The sequence below is a fragment of the Protopterus annectens genome, chromosome 17.part0 (assembly GCF_019279795.1).
Source record: "Protopterus annectens isolate FY-2018-M chromosome 17.part0, PAN1.0, whole genome shotgun sequence".
Classification (NCBI taxonomy): domain Eukaryota; kingdom Metazoa; phylum Chordata; order Ceratodontiformes; family Protopteridae; genus Protopterus; species Protopterus annectens.
The window spans coordinates 13,501,792-13,524,372 of record NC_056751.1 but is presented as its reverse complement, the minus strand read 5'-3'; the positions used below and the strand labels follow the sequence as shown (position 1 = coordinate 13,524,372).

The 22,581-nt window shown below is 39.3% G+C and overlaps 1 protein-coding gene across 6 annotated transcripts in view; it reads left to right on the top strand.

The window, feature by feature from the left end:
- Positions 1–22,581, top strand: part of CSGALNACT1 (chondroitin sulfate N-acetylgalactosaminyltransferase 1) — a 981,568-nt gene that overhangs the window by 424,909 nt on the left and 534,078 nt on the right. For 4 of the 6 annotated variants that reach the window (XM_044059411.1, XM_044059413.1, XM_044059410.1 and 1 more), the window contains one exon: positions 5,703–5,938. The exons of the other annotated variants lie outside the window; for them this stretch is intronic. The gene's annotated coding sequence lies outside the window, so the exon portion shown is untranslated. The remainder of the gene's footprint in view (positions 1–5,702; positions 5,939–22,581) is intronic. 6 annotated transcript variants of the gene reach the window in all.

Below are 22,581 nucleotides of genomic sequence, written 5' to 3'. Positions count from 1 at the left end.
AAGAAACAAAACAAACATATAATCAATATTTTATTCATTTATTCAGTTAGTTTGTTCACCAGGGTAGTACACTGAACACAAAAGACCATTTGCTGGCACAGCCCAGGTGAATAAATTCATTAAAATAAACAAATAAAGCAGAGCAAATTCACAAACATGGAGTAATCAGAGAAGGTAGGGAATCCCACTGACAACTGAAACAATTTAAATATTATTAACAGAGGAGAAAACAAGTGTGAATTAATGTTAGTAGGAATTATAAGAGGGAAGCAGCAGGTGAGAATAGAGGGTAAAGTCGAAGTGATGCAGGTGAGGAGGAAATTAGGTGACGTGCACATTGGAAAAGCACTTACAGTCAGATTTTTGATAAAGGTGTCTTTTGAGTTGTGTCCTGAAAGTGGGAAAAGAGGAGACTTCTTTCAGTTGAGGTAGGAAGAATTAACAGAATGGAGAAAGAATGGTCAGTGCAGTTTAGTTTGGGGTGTTTGGAGTGAGGGACTTAATTTGGAGAGGTTGCAGAGATTGTGGGGGCTGGTTTTATTATGGAGTTTGGCTGCAAGAGGTGGGAAAGTACTTTGTTAAAGTTGTGTGAAAATAGGAGACCCTAGGAGTAGCTCATCTTTGTTGGAGACTGGTAGCTATTTGGCTTTGGAGAGGGTGATGTGATGGTGTTCCTGAGGTGGGGACTTGGAAATAAATCAGCAAGTTTTGTTTTCAATGGACTGTAGAATTCATGATTTTTTTTTTGAGGATATGGCTGTGACAGGAAGCCCATGTTCAAGTTGAGCAAGAAGGACCCCTTTGCCTATTGCAGTTCTAGCTGGTATGGAGAGAAAGTGAGATATTTTCCAGGACCAAAATTAAAGAGACTTTATATTTTTCCTTGTGTTTTCAATGTGGCTTTGGAAGTTGTGACTGGTCAAGTGATAAACCTAAGTATTTAAAAGGACATAGCTGTTTAATTTGGGGAACTGTTGAGATCTGTTATGTTGAGATATTTAGGAGTTTTTTCAGCATTTGTGAGGTTCCTGTTTTGGAAGGTTTTAGGAGTAGCTTATGGTTTTTAGCCAAGAATGAATGGAGCAGAGCACACCTAAACTGGGTTTGAATAGTTTGAATGTGAGGGATGGGATTGAAGGATAACCATATCATCTCCATAAAAAATGATAGAAGTTTAGGGAGGTTGGAGGGTAGTTTGTTAATAAAGATTAAAAACAATGGGATAAGTATGGATCCCTGGGGTACTCCTCTGATAAGGGGTGCTGACGGTAATAGGGATGAGCCTATTTTGATAGAAAACAAAAAAAACAGAGATAGACACCATCAGTCAGCACAGCTAAAACAACTTTAATGACTTAATAAACTAAACACTTTCACCAAGACAATGATTTGGCTTCATCAGAGTAACATTTAACAAAGTAAACAAGTTTAAATAACCATCCAAGCATAATGATGTCAGTCCATTCACCAGTAAAAGCAGTTTTTTAAAACACACCCCTCTGAAGTACATACCTAGACAATTAATTAAGTTACAAGTTAAAAACCTTTAACAATACAAGTGATAAATACAAAAGCCTATTTTGACTCTGAAATCCCTATCTGTTAAGCAATGTTAGAATTAGGTGATGGTGTTGGGGGTAACTCTAATTTCTTGGAGAGAGTAAAGGAGCAGGAAGTGGTCAATAAGATTAAAAGTTTTGGTAAAGTCAATGAAGAGAGCTCCTGAAGGGTTTTCTTTATCCACATTGAGAAGGATCTCATCTGAAAGTGACCACAGTACTGCCACTGGAATCCAGTCAGCACATAATCCATGTGTTTAAGAGTGAGAAGGTGGTACTGTTAGATATAAGTGGACAGTTAGGTGTAGATTATTTCTTCAAGTATTTGCTCAAGTATAGGGAGGATGGAGATAGAGCAGAAATGGGAGGAATTTTCTGGACAAATCTGTTTGGAAAGGGGAAGCAGAGAATGCAATACTAGAGAGGTGGCTGAATTCCTTGAGAAAGTCAGAAGCTGACAGTTGGCTTTGAGAGGTCTGGATGATGATAGGGGAAGAGGTGAGATCAGTGAATTTTTGGCCTGTGAGAAGATTTACTTGCTGCCAGAAATATTTGGGTTTGCCTAGCAGATTGTGTTGTTTGTTTTTGAAATAGTTGGTTTTGTGCCTGCATATGGCTTGTTTAGCTAGGTTACTCAGAGTGGTAAAGGCAGTATGATTTTCTAGTGAAGAGGTTTGTCTCCAAGAAGACCACACATTATGCCTACGTTTGAGCAGAGCTTTCATTTTAGTGGTTAGCCATGGAGTTTTGTTGTATTTGAAAAGGCACTTTATGAGAGGAAAGAATTTGTGTTGAAGTTGAAGGAGGGTATGTGTAACAGCTGTGGCAGTGTTGTTGGGGTTCTGTAAGTTGGAAATGTAAGACTAGCCAAACGTTGCTAGGTGTTTTTAGAAGTTTTCTATATTGATGGTGGATCTGGCTCCAAGCCAGATGTTCATGGGACTAAAGGGCTAAGATGAAAAAAAGCCCTCAAACTACCTCCGGTGGCTTTCTAAATGATGTCCCCTCCCAATTAACCTACACCCAGTGATGTGAAATGACTTGACCATCTGGCTCGGAGGAAGCTAATAGACAACAGGTAGTAGGGAAAGAGTGTACAACCAGAAGCACTATTGCTGTTTGTTACTTCACAGAAAATATCTTAGTCTTATGGTATCTTTATTTTATTTATTTGTTTACAGTTTGTTAAATGGGTAACTGAGCGGATCTACTGATCCTTTTCAATCACGACTTAGATTTAATAAGAATAACATAAACTGATTATAAAACCACATCATAAAGTTATACAAGCAGAGATGATAGAGGTAATAGAGTTTAGAGGCTCTCATGGTAATTAAAACATTTTAAAGGCCTGCTCTGTAATTAATAGAATAAACAGGCCCTTACAGTAATTAATACAGTTTAGAGGCCCTAACAGTAAAGGCCCTGACAATAGTTAATACAGTTTATAGGCCATTTAGAGGCCCTCATGGTAATTAATACAGTACAGAGGCCCTCACGGTAAATATCCTCACAGTAATTAATGCAGTTGAGAATCTGACAGTAAAGGACCTGATAGTAGTTAATACAGTTTAGAGGCCCTGACAGTAGTTAATACAGTTTAGAGGCCATTTAGAGATCCTCGTGGTAACTGATATAGTTTAAAGACCCTCACAGTAATTACCTGCTAGTGGTACTGAGATTAAAGTACTTTATGAAATGGTTTGACCTCACCTTAAGCTTCCATCATCACTCCACATGGATGAGAAATACTGTCTTGGCAAGGTTTCAACTCTCCTTTGAAGTTACCAGACTCTGCAAGAGGGTGAGAAGACAGCAAAATCCTCCTGACCAAGCTGGTAGATTCTATTAACATTCTGTTGTCTTAGTGATGACACCTGATTAGAAAACGATGCAGAGGTAGGTTCATGAGCTTATTGAGATCATAGGATACTCAAACTGTTTTTTTTATTTGAAGCTTAAGCCCCTCTCATCTTTATGTACATATTACATCAAATATGTAGTGGTTATTGCTTTCCTCCAAATACAGTCTACTCAGCCAGAGGTATTCTGCTTTCATATAGGGATGATGACCTTTGACCAATCTTTCTGTAGGCTAATATTAAATGAAAAGAGCTTGTAAAATGTAAGGCCTGCTATATGGAACTCTATCTATCAGGAATACTGATGACTTTTAAATCAGGGCTTCTTAAGCTGAATTTCTCCTATGCATATAAATGTTAAAAGGATACTTGTTAAAGGCATCACTTCTCCTGGATTACAGTAAGTATATGGTCTGTTACTTGTACAGTACTAAGCCTGACTTTAAACATTATTTTATTGCCACTTCAATGACCTGCTTAAACATTAAGAAATAGGATTCCTTTGGAAGGACTGCATTTAATCCTCACGATTCTGAAAATCATTACAGATTATCAACTTTTTTAACTAGCATTTGACAGTGAGTACCTAGGAATGTATACTTTATTCTGTATTTGTCTTTCATACATCATGTTAACTATATATCATAGCCTAGACTTCTAAAAAAAAATTAGGGCTCTGTAATGTTTTTTTTCAGAATATTAAGAAAATGATTCTTCTTTTATGTGGACAGCTGTGGTGATGCAGCGGTTAGCATTGCTGCCTCACAGCAAGAGGCTCTCCGGTTCAATCCTTGGCTGGGATGCCTTCTGTGTGGAGTCTGCATGTCCTCCCTGTGGTCGGGTGGGTTTCCTCCCACATCCTAACAACATGCTGTAGGTCAATTGGACACTCTAAATTGGTCCTAGGCATGAGTGCGTGCATGTGTGTGCTTTCTGTGGAAGGTTGGGTGCTGGACTGGCAACTTGACACCGTAAAACTCCACTGCCAATCATGAGTGGACAAGCTGATCTGCTGTGGCGACCCCTAACCGGAAAAAGTCAGAAGAAGAATTCTTTTATACATGAATTTTCAGTCATTCATTAATTTTCTGATACCCATTTTATTGTGTTCATTTTCATAGGGAGACAAAACCTCTCCTGGTACAAAGCAAGCATATGACAATTAACTGATTCTGGATGAAATACCAGTGCATCACAAGGTGCACATTTGCATATACAACACACACACACACACACACACACACACACACACACACACACACACACACACACACACACACACACACACACACACACACACACACACACACATCTATATGTACATACACTGCATCTACAAGTAAATTAGTTAGCATGTCAGGGTAAGCCATATGCCACTGCAACATTGCATGCATGCAAGGCAGAGCATGCAGACTTAGCACAGAATACACTAAAGTTTGTGAACCAAATCAAAGAGCTGTGTTTTGAGACAGTGACACTAAAGTCTGTGCCACTGTGACACCCTGTGTAAATTTTGATTTCTTAGTTTTAGATACTTTGTTTCTAAAGATTATTTTGTCCAACTCTATCTTGTAACCTCATGATTTTGAATGTTAGCATGTGTATTTCAAAGTGTCATGCTGAAAATATACATTTGTAATTGACTTATATAATCACGTAATGGCTGATAATGGTCATTGAATGAGTTTAGCTACCTAGTATATGAATGAATAAATGAATTAATAACTAAAAAGAAAACCTAACTAGATGAATAGAGCAGTTTTGTGCTTGACAAAATGGGAAAGTTTGATATCTCATTTGGGGCATGACCGATCTAGTTCACATGACACCTCACATGACTTCAGGTGCTAGCAAATATCAATAAAAATAAGCTTTTCAGCATGGGTATGAATAAAAATAAATGTTGCACTTGTTCTAGTAGCCTGAGTGAGTTCTGTGCCAAGTAAGGGGCACTGGGCTGTCTGTTCAGTAACACACCTTTAAATGGAATGAAACACAGTGAGAGGGTCCAGATACATCTTGTTAGACAAGGAGCTGTTGTGAGATAGCAGACTGCTTACTGATGCTAGAGAAAAGTAGATAGGCTTTTATATTTGCATATCTAAGTGAAGGTGGTATGTGGTAACACAGCTTGGAACAGGAAAGACTTGATTGCTGTTTGAAGTCGCTGTGCATCAGGAAATACCTAATATAAAACTATGCTTGCACAAGCAGAACATTACATTGCTATCGTGTGATCAGCAAATAGTTCAGCCTTGCTATCTTGTTCATTTGTTCTTAGTATATCAACAGCATCTATAGAATGAAACTCAAGAATGCACTTACTCCAAAAGTGAGACTGAGAAGAACATACCAATCTGCACAGAGGGATTGTAGCTGGCTTGAAAGTAGTCAGTATCTGGATTATAATCAGACTCCAAATGGTAGAAAGAAGGGATTGAAATAAGGTGCTTTATCTTCGGTTGAGCACTAGTTCTGAAAGTGAAAGATCTGTGCTGTGATTGTAGGCAGGAAAAGGTAAGTAGGGAAACATAAGCTGTGTATGTATGTTTATATATGTTACTAAACTGCAAGTCTGCTCTTTAATGTCTGAATCATTATGGGATTAGAGAAAGTACCAGTTGATAACTTAATGTTTCATCCTGTAAATAAAATGTTGGTGGAAAAGTCTGCCGACAGGCTCTGTTTGAAATACTAAATGTAAATGTCTTGTATGTTACATCTCAAAGTTAAGACTAGCATGCAATATTTGATTTAATTGCTTTTTTCTGCATTTATTCCTCCTCCTCCTCCGGATTTGTGGGCGAAGAGTGCAAATAAACTGGTGCAGTTTTAGCTGTACTGTTCTATGTGTTATATATTTTAGCTGTACTGTTCTCTGTATTATAGAACGTCTTTAAAACATCATTTTTGCCTGTTCTTTGGTTGCTCACCCTTCACTGAACCCTGCAGTAGTCAGGAATCAAGTGTCATAAAATAAGTCCAAGATGAGAGAGTATGAAATATAAATGAGACGTGCAGTGCAGCTGTGAATGACTTAACGGCTTTCAGCTAAAGACCGAGGTGCTTTCCTTCTCTTGGGGAAAATAAAAAAAAGATCTGGAAAGTTGGTAATTTACACCATCTTTCAGTGAGTCTAACACAGAATACCAATCAGCATTTTCTCCTTAGTTTCTTGGCAACTGGTTTCTTATCTTGGAATTAAGAAAACAGCCCATCACTTGGATTCCTATAATCATTTTTCAGTGGACATTTTAATTATGGTGTAAAAATTAGATTTCAGCTGAACGAACAGGCCTGTCTAACAGTTGTCTCTGACGGTATTTCTTCTGATGCCAACAAGCTGTTTGTGCTTGCTAAACAGTAGATATTGATTTCTAGCAGAATTTCATTTACGGATCACTTTTACCATCTTTCTTGGTATAGGCTGTTTTGCAGTAGAATGTCAGAACCAGTGACCTGGGTGCATATACATTTAACAATGCACAGGTCAAATTAGTGTAGATAGTAGCAGTGCACAGATTGTTGGTGATTCAACGATGTAGATAGTGCAGTCATGCAGTGTGAAAAATACCACACTATGCACAAAGTATGAAAATTGTCACATAATGACACATTAATGAAGTATCCCAAGAAAAGAGGCATATAGATTATACAAATGATGCCAGCAAATGTGGCAGAGTGATAAAGAAATGTATAAAGCAGGAGCACAATGCCACTTCACGTACCTTTTCTGGACACTGATGGGTTTGATGTATTCTGTGGACGTGATAGTAGTAGTAGTAGTTGTAGCCACAACTGTAACTGAAAAACATGTGTTAGTAGTTGTCATTGGAACCACTGCCTGAGAAGGGCATTCACAGCATTGCAGAAGGTAATGGCAGTACCTTACATACCAGCAAATGCACCTCTCAACTGTTCTTGAGTTGGCAGGTTGCCCCTGATGGCCCTAATACATAAATGATAAGCTTTAAGTCATGTTGCGCTATCAACTCCATAAAAGTTATTATAGCTCATGTGTGTAGAGCTTGTCTCTGAATTCCAGTGACAACATAAGATAACAAAATATATTATAACATAAAGTAATTTAAAATAACATAACAGATAATATGAGATAAAATAAGACAGTGTAGCATGGATTCAAGTTGAGTCATCAGAGGTAATTTCAGTGAAAAAAAAAAATTCACCAAAACCACCTTCATTGAATAAATCAACAGTTATATATACCAACTCCAAAGTTACGCAAAAGTGGAGAAAAATGCAAACTCCACTGTTGGCGAACGTAATTTTGGCGAACAGCACTGTTTTTTTTTGCGTTTGCTAAAATTATGTTTGATGACACAAAGTGCTCCTATGTAGCATGACATATTAGGAAGTTGAGAGTCTGTCCTGTCTGGCAGTGCAGCATATAACCTAAGGTGGACATATCTTCCAGCCTGTTTCACATGCAGTCCCAGACATTTTTAAAGGACTTGGCTGTCCTGGCTTCCACATACATTCCAACAGTTGATTCTACCTGTCCATTCTGTTCTTCAGGCCAAAATGATTCCTCATAAATAGATTAAAGTGTATCTGCTTGATTTGGCAATGTCCTTTGCTCCCCTTCTCTCCTTCCTATCCAATGTGATTTTCTCATATCTTCATATCCTCCTGTCTCTCCTCCACTCCAGTGAAAAAGTGATCAAGCTCTTTTGACCACAGTTCATGTTACATAGTCTGTGCTCTCCTGTTCCCCTCACCATCACAGTTGCCCTCCTCTGAACTCCTTCTAGTTCTGTGATCTGATTTTTGTCATAAAGCCTCCAGAACTAAACAGCGCTCCACCAGTGACCTTAAATGCCTGATGGGGGAGGGTATTACTTTTTTATATCTAGATTCCATTCCCACTCACAGCTACACACATAAACAATTCTGTTGCTTTTGCTGCTATCCTGTCACTCTGCTTGATGGTTTGGACTGGTGTTTATTAAACAAAAAAAAATGTTGCTACTCTTTTCGGTAAACACCTGACCTGCTTTAAGGGAAGCTCATGCAAGTCTAAAAATACTGTGTACTTAAAAAGTCACCATTCAGTATTTTTATGTGAGATTAGGCTAAATGAGGGATGGTAATAGTCAAAGAGTACCTGCACAATATCAGTCACTAGTACTAGAGTAATATACCAAGTTGAATCTTGGTTATTTCAGGGGGTGTTTGTGTTATGTCTATGCCTTTGGGGGACCGGGGTTTCAGTTGGCCTGCTTCTTTATATTGCAGTATAGACTCTTTTATATGGGAGGACCAGAGCTGTGATTTTGATATCTAGGGAATGCTCAAGAATTACTCCGTGGTTTGAGAGAATCTCAGTGTAGCAGAATGAGAAAAAAAACTTTTTTAGAGCTTAATTAGTAATATGTCCATAGTCTTAAAGTTCATAGGTGAATACTAGGCTACATGCCCTAAAGGGCCATTTTAAGCCTAGCCATGTTATTACATTAATTGTTTAAGTTACCCTTACCTAATTTGTTTCAGACTCCTATAGAAATGTCGGTACTCGAAATGCTGAGTGTTGACACATGGAAAAAAAAAGACCAAAACTGTAGGAGAAGAGTGAATCTTAAACATTGCTTTTCTCTTTCAGTCTTCTTTTTTGCACCCTCTGATGTGGGAGAACAAGCCTCCTACACACCCCAAACTTATATATACTAAATCTAAGATTGCCATACCATGGAGAAAAGGGAATATTCCAGGAAATGGCCATTTCAGACTTATATATACTAAGTCTTTTCTTTCAGCCATTCAGTCTCTGTGCTTTGGGACTCACTTAAGGGGGTCCCTGACATTTCAGATGGTTACCTTTTTATTCCAATTATTCTTCCCATTTGTGAATGAATGAATAACCTCACTGCAGAATAGGGCATTTAGACACTGCCTCTGTCCATTAACAGCAGAGGGGGAAGTCCTGGGGTAAATTTTCTTATCCTCGTCCATTGATCTAAATTGCATTTAAATAGTGAAAGGAATGAACTTTGTTTTATGTGGATGGGGAGTCTGTCCCAGAATTGTGATATCCTCTGAGATATGTAATTCTCCCTCCAAAGCATTCTTTTTACTTTGCAAAAGAGGTTAAAGTCTCTGGATCAGGTGTTTCTGATACCATTTAAATTGTAGATGTGCAGTAGGTCCATTAGTATTCATAGGTTCATAGGCTGGTACTAGGCTATCAGCCCTAGGGCCTATACAAGCCAAGCCATAACAATTCCCTGGCTATTTCTTCCCAGAATATTTACTTCCCTGGTCACCTGTCTAGCAGGGCGACTGATGTGATCTCCAGGGTGCATTTCCTATCTCCCATCCAATCATCAAGGTTCCTTTTAAAGAGGGGCAAAGAGGCGCTCAGCTTGGCATGTATGGGAAGTCTATTCCAGAATATGGGAAGTCTCTGGGTCAGGAACCTATCCCTCCAGCATGTTTTGTTCATTGTGATGACCAGGTTTAGATCCCTGGAGTGTGTGGCTCTGAGGGATTGGGATTTCTTTAAGTGTAGCATGTCCAACAGCACTGGGTTCGACATGGCCTTGTATGTATGCATTTCCTATCTCCCATCCAATCGTCAAGGTTCCTTTTGAAGAGGGGCAAAGTGGTGCTCAGCTTGGCATGTATGGGCAGTCTATTCCAGAGTATGGGAAGTCTCTGGGTCAGGAACCTATCCCTCCAGCATATTTTGTTCATTGTGATGACCAGGTTTAGATCCCTGGAGCGTGTGGCTCTGAGGGGTTGGGATTTCTTTAAGTGCAGCATGTCCAACAGCACTGGGTTTGACATGGCCTTGTATGTTAAGCAGAGATTGCCTCTGAGTAGGCAATATGTGACAGAGTATAACTGGAGTTTTTTTAGAGGGTCAGCGTAGGGCATCTGCTTTAGGCTTGTGATTCCATTAGTGAGGTATTTCTGTGGGCTTTCCAGTTGTTGCAGATGTCTTGTGAGGTACATACTCTATAATGGGTCTAATGAGGGATGAGTACAGTGGGACAATGACATCCTTTTCTCTGTATGAAAAGCCCTTAGTGATGAGGTGTGCCACATAGAAGGATTTCCTGATTGTTGTGGCTGTGTGGTTATCGAAGGTGAGACCACTGTCCACCTGTGTCCCTAAGTCCCTTATCATACTTTCGGTGTGTAGTGTACTGCCACTTATGTGGTAATTAATAGGTACATGCTTTTTCCCAAAGGGGATAACTATACATTTCTTGGCATTGAGCTTGAGCCCATGGCTCTGGCACCAAGCATCTGTAAGGCCCTTTTGTAGAATATCCACATCATTTGGGGATTCAATAATTGCTCCCAGTTTGCAGTTATCTTTAAACTTTGTTAGCCAGAGTCCCTTAGTGCTGGACTGTACTTCAAAGAAGTAGATGCCAAACAAGAGCGGTCCCAGGATTGACCCCTGAGGTACTCCGCTTGTCACTTGTCTGGAGCTGGATTTTTAGTCAGCTACTTTTACAGTGTGGGTTCTGTCAGTAAGCCAGTTGGCAACCAATCGAGTGATGTAGGGATTAATGCCCAGCTTAGTAAGTTTATCTATGATTCCAGAGTGGGGGATGGTGTCAAAGGCCCTAGCGAGGTCCAGATAGGCTGTGTGGACTGTCTTACCCTCGTCCACAGCTCTGGAGACTGATTCAAAGAAGCCATTCAAGCTGAGGAGACAAGATTGGTCCTTTATGAAACCAACCTGGGTGGGGTCCAGTGTTTGATGTTTGCCAATGTCTTTGTTTATAAGTTCCATGATAATGCGTTCAATGGCTTTGCAGATCAGGCTCGTCAGGCTGATGGGGTGATAGTCCCCGGGAAACAAGGTGGATCCCCCCTTGTGGACTGGGATAACTGTAGCTGTGCACCACTCATTGGGCACAAAGCCTGAGGTGAGGCTATGATTAAACATGACACTTAAGTGAAGTGCCACTTCATTTTGTAGTTCATGTAGTACACAGCCAGGATGTTGTCTGGTTCCATGGATGCTGTATTCTTAGCTTTGGAGAGTATGTTCTTTACCTGTGTGGCCATGATTAACGGAATTTGGCAATCTTTTGGTATTGAGATGGGGCCTTTAGGGGATGAGAGGGAGGTGAAGTTGGCACTGAATCAATTTGCCAGGATATTGGCAATATCCTTGGGATCAGTATATTTAATGCCCTGTTGTAGCTCAGAGCAGATCTGAGCATTACCATTTAGATTCTTGACATAACTATAGAATGCCTTGTGGTTGTCCTTGGAATCTTTGGCAATTTTATTTTCATAACTAGCTTTGGCGGATTTTATGAGGGATCTCAGCTTCTTACTGAGGCTGGTGAGGGAGTTTTTTGCATCCTGGGATTTTCCTCTTGTCTGCAACAGTTTCTTCCTTCTGTTGTATAGTTTGTTTATGGCAGGGGACCACCAGATTGGGTTCCTTTTTTTGGAGGAGACTGTCTTGGTTCTGTTTGGAATAGCATGATTCATGCACGAGTGGATATGCTCGTAAAGTGCCTTAGTGTAGGATTCAGCAGTCGAAACTTTCAGTTCCCATCTGCATGTGTGTCATGAAGTTTGTCAATTCTGACTTGAGTAGCCTGAAGGTTGCTTTGGAGAAGTTTTTGGTCAGAGAATGCCTTATAGGCCAGGCAAAAGTGATTTCTTAATAGTTTATCAGAGATTAGTTATAGCAATAGAGCTTTGAGGTGATCCATGTATGTCATGTGGTTTATCCCCTGTATTGTCTTTGTGAGAAACCTCTGTGGACACTGTAGCTGTTGCATATGTCTGGGCAGGCATACCAAAGGTAGCATTATATTTAATGATGGGTCTCTTGAGGGCTGAGTACAGTGGGACTATTACATCTCTAGATGGAGATGCTTTCCTTGTGTGTATAACTTGAACAGTATAGAAGGACTTCCTCAGAACAGTCGACACATGTTAGCTGTATGTGAGGTCACTGTCTATGTATGTTCCCAAATTTCTAACTACTGGATTGACTCATAGGGTTATATTTTCAATGTGGTAGTTTCCTCGGGTAGTCTGTTTTTGGCATTTAGCATTAGTCTGTGATTATTGCACCATTTACTTGCTTAGGACAAACCTTCCTGAACGAAGATTGAGTCTTTTGGGAACTCATGGACTGCTCCCAGTTTGAAGTCATCCACAGACTTAGAAAACCAAAGATTCTTGATATCTGCTTCAGAGAAGAAGATGCCAAATAATAGTGGTCTCAGATCCAAGTCTTGCGGGACTGCACTAAGCAGCTGGTCATTTTGTGGAGGGTGTTTCCCCCATTTTGACTTCCTGCTTCCTGTTTCCTATATGTGATCCAGTTAGCAATCCATCTGTCTGTGACAGGTGGATGTATTCTAACATTCTGTTAGTTGGACAGTAGGATCGCTGGAAAGTTCAAAGAGTTTTACAAGGCATTTTACTTCTCAAACACCTAGTAAGGGAATTGAGGATTTCCTTTTCTTTTCATATCTTCACATTCAAACTTCTGTTTAGTACCATAGGGAATACTTTCTTATGCTGTTAAGCATTACTGCCTTTTAGAATTGCCAACAGCATAAACTACTATAAGGTTTGGTTAAAGTTAGTGCTTGAAGTAGACACTGGCTACATGGCAACAGAACAACAACTGGGTTAGAAAGTGATCAAAATGGAGATTTATAAACAATACTGCACTTGCATACATTTACTGATACATCCTCTTCCTACATTCCCTGCTGGTGATGAATTTCTGTCTCACACAGACATTTTCTATTATTTTTTCAGTTGTGAATTGTGATTATTTGACCATAATGGTAAAACAAATCAATAAACATATATGGAATTTTGGAATTAACCTTTTGGTTCAGACTGAGCCCTTTTGGCAAGGGTTTGTGTCAAAGCTGTAGCCAAAGATTTAAATCTTGAGACTCTTGATAATAGAGCCACTTGTAAAATTATAAGACACTGTCTGTACTGCATGAAAAGCTTACAGGGAATATGTATTTGCCTTTTTTGTTGTAAAGAAAAGTAGGCAAAGGACACCCTCTACCAAAAATAAAAAAAAAATGTTTTTCATCATATTTTGATCTCTTTCTTTAGTGTTATGTCCCAAAATAGCTATCTAGGTGGCTGCCATGCTATGTGATTTCATTTCACAGTCCAGTGGTTTTGCCTTCTTGCTGTAATTTTATGCCAAAAACAGTGCATTGCTGTGATAAGAATATTTGGTATTGTAATATTTCTCTACCAACTTGCGTAGAGAGTATTTTCCTTTACCATTTCTTTGAGTTATTCTGATGAGAGAGCACTAGTTTGTCTTTTGCTGTGATACCTTCTGATTTTTGTCAGTAGCCATCTCTTCTGCATCGTTTTTTTAAAGTTTGTAAATGCATTTATTCAGACTCAGAATTGCATTTCCTAGCTAAATTTTTCACCTGATGTATGAAGATTGTTGTCTGTGATCACCAAACTAAATTTTCTACTTGAAATTTGAAGCTGTTCATCTCTGACTGATACAATATATATGTAAAAATTGAACACATTCTGTACCTATGTTTAAAACATTTTTATTTACACACTTTAGCAATAATTGGTCACTTGCCTAATTATTTCAAAAGGTTGCAAAATTCTGAGATGCAGCAAGCCTTTAGAACCCACATGCTGCCACAGATTATGTAACAAATACTAGAAAGAGGTAATGTATGATCTTACAGAAAGTCAGATTGTTGTCTAGAAAAATGGTTTCTGGGAGGAATCAGTAAGACTGTTTCATAAATTATACTTTTTGTACAGCAGCTCCTAGGGATTGTTTACAAAGAGAGAAAAATACTTTGTCATGATAAAAAAATATATTTGGTGGGATTTAGGGGAGATTACCTCTGTACAGTATTGTGCACACAGTTCAGCAAATCGTAAGCAGTTGTATTGGTGGGCTTCTAAATTCCAGAAAAAACAATCTCTAGATGTAAATCTGTTTTCAAGCTTCCCTGCAAACCCCAGTAAATTTGTGAATAAAGAATCATAAGCAGTTTGTTTTGCAGAAAAGCAAACTACATACCACTAGAGCATAACATGTATTGTTAGTGGACCGTGTTTTTTAATGTTTTGTACAAACCTCCTGGCAAATGGTTCCTGCAGTGGGAAATGTCCCATCCATAATTCAGCATTTGAAAGCTGCATATCAGACATGTCTGAAACTGTGTGCATCAGCACCGTCTCATTGCAATGCATGCTGTATGACGAACACCCGGACTTCAGGACAACATCCTCTGCAGAGGCAGTCTGTAAAGCTGAGTAGGGCTTCATGCTGTCATCTCTCACTTTGTGTCTTGTCGTCCAAATCACCCCATGCTGCCAGTATTTAAGGAGGATGCATTGCATAAACTTAGTCATACTTTTCAATCTGCAGATATTGAAAATTGCTACAAAGGCCATTGAAAAGGAGGTACATCCATCCAAAGATCTGTACATCTAATTAGCATAAAATTTGAATACCAAATAGCATATAACAGTTCCTGCTTCAGTAGGCAGGTATGACCCTGACCTTGAGCAGTATCCTACCTTCACCTAGAATGATGCCACAATACAGTGATAAGATGATCAGCTTTAATAATTGGCTTAAATTCTGGTGTCATTCAAAGGGGATCCAATGTCTGTCTGCCTGGGATGACATGCTGGACAAGCCACGCTGCTTCGCAAGGGATGGCTTGCACCTGTCACCCCTGGGCTTCCGGATATTGGCAAAGGCTCTTGCCACCCCCATAGTGCCTTTTTTAGGCAAGGCTCAAATTCTAAACCTACCACCCTAGAACACCAAAAAGAAAAAAACTAAGGGTAATGCTGCTCAATGCCAGAAGTCTCAATCTCAAGATGCACTCGAGGCCCTTCTCAATATGGAGAACATCGATGTCTGTGCTGTGACAGAAACCTGGTTCAAGGCTCCTGAGAGCACCCCAGCACTAACAGGTTTCACCACATATCATGCGTTCGGGCCCCAAAATACGGACAACACCAAGAAAGGAGGGGGGGGTGTCCATATTCATAAAGGACACCCACACCTCAAGGTTGGTGGCAACGCACGATGCATCGGAGACCATCCAGGTGCAATTAACCATAGGCAAGACTGCTCTGCAATTTGTAGCATGTTACAGGCCACCCTCTCAAACTCAGGAACCTCATATGGCCTTCCTGAAAACATTGGTGGGGATAAATGTATCTCCAAACACCATCATACTAGGTGACTTCAACTACCCTAATATAGACTGGGAACACTACTCAAGCCCAAACACTCTAACCCAAAGATTCCTGGAGTTCATAAACTCAAATGCCATGGAACAACTAGTCACCATCCCCACAAGAGGAGAAAACATACTTGATCTCATCATCACGAACATGGGATCAAAATGTTCAAAACCAGAAGTATACCCCTCACTGGTGAGATCAGATCATAAACTAATCTCGCTGGAGGTCCTCATCCCGCCCCACCTGAAACAAAAGACCACAGTGAAAAACTTCTCAAAAGCCGACTTCACACTTCTAAAAACTAGTGTGGTCTCCTTTAAGGCCCCTGAACCAGTGGTAAACATTACTCAAACCGCTGAATCACTTACAAATGCCTTCTACCAGCACCTACAGGACTGCATGGATCAGGCTATCCCAAACAAAACTAAGACTCTCTGTACCAAAGGCAAGCGTCCAGTCTGGTGGACCCCAGCCATAAACAAGCTCTACAACAAAAGGAGGAAGCTACTACAAGACAGAGCAAAATCCTTGAAAGGTAAGACACCTTTGATCATCATAAGTAAAAAACTAAGAGCTCTCATAAAATCATCCAAGGCAAATTTTGAGAGAAAAATCACCAAGGACTCAAAAGACAATCATAAGGCCTTCTTTAGCTATGTTAGAAACCTAGGAGGAAACTCCCAGATATGCTCAGAATTAGTTCAAAATGATGTGAAAATTACTGAACCTTTACACATTGCCAACATACTGGCTGACAGGTTTAGTGCAAACTTCTCCCCCCCTCCCCCCCAAAAGGAGAGATATCTATACCAGAGGATTGTAGCCCCCCAAACATCTCCAACGCCCAGGTGAGAACTGCTCTCACTAAGGCAAAAAACACAGCATCCATGGGACCGGATGGTGTCCCCGGCTGTGTGCTTCACGAACTCAACAAGGAATTAAACCCACAATTAGGACAGCTGTTTAATCTTAGCCTCACCTCAGGATACGTACCCAAGGAGTGGCGCACGGTGACTGTAGTCCCACTTCATAAGGGCGGTGCCTCCACCGACCCTGGAAATTACCGCCCCATTAGCTTGACAAGCCTTATCTGCAAAGTCATGGAGAGGATCATAATGGAACTCATAAATAAAGACATAGGGAACTTGCAGACTTTGGATCCAACCCAGTTTGGCTTTGTCAAAGGCAGATCCTGCCTCTTAAACTTGGTTGACTTTTTCGAGACAGTCACCAAGGCCATTGATGAGGAAAGGCAGTCCATACAGCCTACCTCGACCTGGCAAAGGCCTTGACACAATACCCCACTCAGGTATCATCGAAAAACTCATCAGCTTGAATGTAAACCCATACATCACAAGATGGGTTGCAAACTGGCTAAGTGACAGAACCCACAGGGTCAGAGTTGCTGGAGCCATGTCAGACTCAAAGCCTGTCACTAGTGGTGTCCCACAGGGCTCAGTCCTGGGTCCACTCTTGTTCGGCATCTACTTTTCTGAAGTACAAGCAAACACAGGAGGGTTATGGCTGACAAAGTTTGCTGATGACTGCAAACTGCGCGCCATAGTCGAAAACACATCTGACACAGATATCCTTCAGAAGGGCCTCACAGAAACGGATAACTGGTGCCAGAGCCATGGCCTAAAGTTAAACGCCAAGAAATGCATAGTCATACCTTTCGGGAAAAACAAGGTTACCCCTAGCTACCATATAGGTGACAATCCACTGAGCACAGAAGAAGTCATCAGGGATCTGGGGACCCAGGTTGACAGTAACCTTTCATTTGGCACTCATGTTGCTAAAGTAGTTAGGAAAACCTTCTATATTGCCCACGTGATCATGAAGGGATTCACATCTAGATCAAGGGAGGTCATCGTCCCCCTGTACTCATCACTCATTAGACCTATGATTGAGTACAATGCCCCGTTCGAAATGTATCTGACCCAACACCTGCTGCAGCTTGAAAGGCCCCAAAAGTTCCTCACCAAAAGGATAAAGGGTCTCAAAAATATGTCTTATGCTGCCCGACTGAAAGAACTCCAGCTCTATTCAGTCTCATACCGCTTGCTCAGAGGTGACCTGTGCCTGACATATAAGGCCATGTCAAACACAGATTTGATGAATATGCTTCACCTCAAAAAATCTAGATCCCTCAGAACCACAAGGGCGGGAGACTTAAACCTTGACACGGTTATAAATAGAAAGTGCTGGAGGGACAGATTCATCACCCAGAGACTCCCTATGCTGTGGAACAAAATCCTGGTACATGTGAGGCAGAGCACCTCGCTGGCCTTGTTCAAGAGGAATCTTGACCAATGGATGGGAAATCGCAGATATACCCCAGGAATTACTTCAGTGTCACTGCTTGACAGAGGCACAGCAAAATAATAGGCATAGTTTTTATTCAAACTAAAGGGGTGGCGAAAGCCACATAACTATGGGCTAGGCTTATAAATGCCCTTGGGCAGATAGCCTAGTATGAACCTATGAACCTATGAACCTATGAAGTAGAAACATGGGATAGTATTTAGAAATGCATTTAAAAAACAGAGTGACAAAAACAATTGGAAATATAATCATATTTTCAAACAGACAGTATAAAATGTAAAGACTTTAATGAACTGTATCGTGAAATTCTACCTGACAGCATAATTTATTTTGCTTCTGAAAAAGGGAGATGTAAGTTGTGTATCCTCTTTCTTTAAATTATTGGTGTCACTACTATGATGGCCATGTAGTATGGTTGTATGTGTACTAAACAGCTTCAAAAATCATGTTTAAAGATTGGGGAATTCAGAAAATTGTGTGAAGTGATAAATCAAGCCTGAAAATAATGGGATACCTCAAACAGTAGGTACATCATTTGCAGGGGTAAATAAGCCTGATGTTCCCCCACACAAAGTGGTGGTTTAGGTGTAGTGCTGAATTAAGACATCATGAATATCCTGCACTGTACCACCTCCAGTTCAATTTAATTGGCTGGGATAGTTAGGGTTATCGCCTTTACTTTTCTGCCCATTAATAGTTCAAAGCTGTTTGGACGATGTCTCCAGGCCACCCTTCTCTTTTCTCTACAGCACCATTATGTTTTTCTATGTGTTGTCTTCTTGCTGTTATAATTCTTCCCAACAAAAATGAGTTATGGCCACTCTCTTTGTCTGTCTGTCTGTATGGTGCTGTATATATTTCCTTGACATATTCTATAACTATGTCCTCCAGGTTTTCCTACATGCTGATGAGGTCTTCTTGCTGTATATCCATATTGCCTTTCTCTTACATCACTTTCTCACTTTCTGCCTTTGATTTAATTTTGAATACATATCAGCTTCATTTAGCTGCCTCTCCTTAATTGTCATACAACTCTTACACTGAGCTATGTACCATATCTTGGACTGCATACTGTCATGGGACTGGAGACAAACCACTGTACTCAAAGCAGTATTTCTTGGTCAGGGAAAGGTCAACAAGCAGTAGCTGAGGAATGCATCATGAGTCTACATAGGAGAACATAATTATATAGTGCTCCTGTAAAATGTGCCATATATGGATGCAGTCATTCAAATATAGGAAAAGATCAAATAAATAGTACCTTCCAAATGAAATTCTGGAGGTAAATCACCCTCTCATAAAAACTCATGATTTACAGGAAAAAGTAAATAAATAAAAAAGCAAACTAGCAGTGTCCCTGTTGAAGTACCACATTCTGCAAAACCATATAGTGGTGGAAAGATCCTTTGCTGTATCACACAATAGAATTGTGGTTAAAATGAAATTAGGACTGTCAAAACTCCCCCTTCTCTGAAGACATCTCTTTATTTGTAAATGCTTTTTAGACTGGAGAGGTTTTTCACAGAGCTCATTCAAACAGACATATTCACTGTGCTGAAGTGCTGCACTGAGTTCATTGTTAGACAGCGTTCTCAGCAATTATGCCACTCATCTGATCTGAATGAAAACTTGTATGTTATACAAGAGAATTGAAGACAAAATATATACCAGATTAGGTTGAAAATGTGCAAATTAAAATAGTAGTGTACTGAAATGTGTTCTTATTACCTTACTTGCACAAGAGTGTGGAGAAAAATTCTGTGATGCGTTTAGTTAATTGACGGAAATGCTTTTTGAAAACTGTTAAAAGTATTCAGTTTCTAAAATTGTCATCTGTTTAGTGAGTTAAAAAGAAGTCCATACATTGATGACAGAATACATTAAATCTATCAGGTGAAAATACCTGTGGAAGAGGTCATTACTGCTGTTGTGTTGCCTTGACAAATTACTGAAATGTCAACTTTCCAGTCTGGATTAACATTTTTAAATTCCTTATAAAAAGAAAAAAAAATGGCAGTTATCTGCACATGCGTTCACATATGTGGGGACAGGCTCTGTATTCCACCAAAAATCCTATCTGTATTCCTTCTCCCTGACTCACAGTTATAATTTTCCAGAATGGAAAAGTGCACAATAAAGAATATAAAGTACAAAAACAAAGTAACAGAATACATGTAGGTGGTGTGGTTCTGCACAAAAGCTAAAAAGCCAGTGTGGGAGACTCTCTGTTTGTCTGAAGCTTAAATGACTGAAGACAATCCAAATACAATCAAACTGCTGAAAGCTGCAAAGGAAAAAAACTTTAAATCCCAACATATTACTGAATGTAGATATGAAAACATGAACTTAAGACTGAAAATGTAAATAAAGAGGCACTTGTTCCTGTTGGATTTACCTGATAATTATAAAATCAAATCAAATATAATTAAATAAATAATTCTGGTGAGGAAGGGGATTCAGTAGATCATTTAATTTCTTTTGTCTGGTATATGGAGAGCAGTTTCATTTGGGCATTTTCTTTATATCTTTATTACTTTCTTAAAGGTATTTTCTAATTACTACTTTCATATCAGTGGTGTTTTGTATTGTATTTATTAGTTTAAGAAAATGTTGCTTATTATTTCATTATTTCATGTTTATTTTCCCAGTATGTGATAATGCTGTTGACTTATAGATGGTTTGGTATTCTTCACTGTAGCAAGGCTGTGGCTGAAAAAAAGGACTCTTAAGGTGTGGCCAACATACCCGCTTCAAACAAAGAAATGATTAAATAAGGCAATAAAAAATAATATGTAATAATATCATCACTTGGAGACTGAGACAGTATGACCCATATATTACAACCTGTAACCACGGTCCTACTGTAACAGTTACGTGCGATTGATATTGGCCCTTACTGAGCTTTGATACCAAACACCACATATTTAGAAGGATATGGAAAAGAAGTAGTCCAGAAAAAGTTAAGCATTATGGAAACATAACAAAGTTTATATGCAGAATGACAAGGGAGGCTTACAATCAATGACTATGAAGAGGAGATTTAAAGGGATACAAATGTTTCATATAGTTAAGTGGAGAACTGCTCTGTTTTGAATGCATGTTTAGTTTTAAAAAAAAGTTGTATTTATTTATTCTCTGATGGATGAGAATAAATTCTGTGCAGAAGAGAACCAAAGAGACAACTTATAGAATGACAAGATTGCTTTTATGAGAACTGTTTCACTGAAGTGAAAGTTAAAATAATTGCAGGCATCAGAAGAAAATGTTCTACCGAAAATTAGAGGATGAAAAGGTTTAGTTACAGGAGGCTTCCCTAATAAATGCATAAAGTGCATTCTGCAGTGTAATAACAAGTCAGATCATATGAAAAGGAAAGATGTTACTAGGAGATACCCTTTTACATCAAAATCTGTTTTACTTTTCATACCATAGAAGAAAAAAATTAAATAACGCAAGGTTATCAGGTTCATCAGAGACATCACTTTGCTTAATTTCAGTTAAATCTTTACTGTATGTCACAAAACAAACCACTGATTTAATTTATCTGTCTGCTGATAATTTTATCAGTTGATGAAGAACAAATATTTTATATCTCGCAACAAAGTGCTGGATTACAAATGTGTCCTTATTTAACAGCACAGAGCCTCCCATACTGAACATTCCTGCATTTTAACGTTTTATTATTATTTTTAAAGTTTGACTTCTGTGATGTCCCTGCAACTATCGCTAATATTACAGCTCGTACGGCAGTTCTGTTTGGCTTCTCCAATGAAATATGGTACTAGATTTGTGTAACATGATGTCCTAATGCATGACTGTTTTATTGTTTGCAGTACATTGTTATTTCCATTGGAATATAATACTTTGGTAAGAGAAGGAAGGTAAATTTTTTGGGGATATACTGTGAATAATCTCGTCTTGTTTTATCAGCATATGATTATTCAAACTGCGAAGAGTCTGACATGGGGAAGAGGGCAAGCCCCAGCTCTTCTGAACTTTGTCTCTATCCATACCCATGCACACACACGCACACACACACACACACACACACACACACACACACACACACACACACACACACACACACACACACACACACACAAATATCAAACATCCTAAAGGAACATTTATCTTAGTCTTGTAGCTTCGAATCAACTAAATCAGCCTGGTGACCTTTGAGTTATCATGAGCTAAGAGTCACTTAGATGGAGCTCAACAAACAGTAGCAATACCACCTACAGTGTCAGCACCTGTTCTCTATTTCTATAAATGTTAGTGTGTTCAAAATCGCTAAATGTGAGTTTGTAGTCCTTTGTTAAATACAGTTAGGAATGTCAAATGGTTGGACATCTGGGTAAAATAGCACATGCCTTCTGGCATATGATCACCAGTATTTACATAAGGGTCTTAAGAATCCACTCCTTGTAGAGCAATGTTTGCTATTCAACCTGCACCTCAGATTGTCTGAAGTGTTGGGCCAGTTAGAAATCCTAAAACTGAATAGTGCAAAGAAATAATCTCCATGGTGAGTCTTGCGGCAACCCTCCCTTCTGGAGGAATAACATGCGTATTTAGTTTAAAAAAAACTCATTTATTTATTCTCTGAT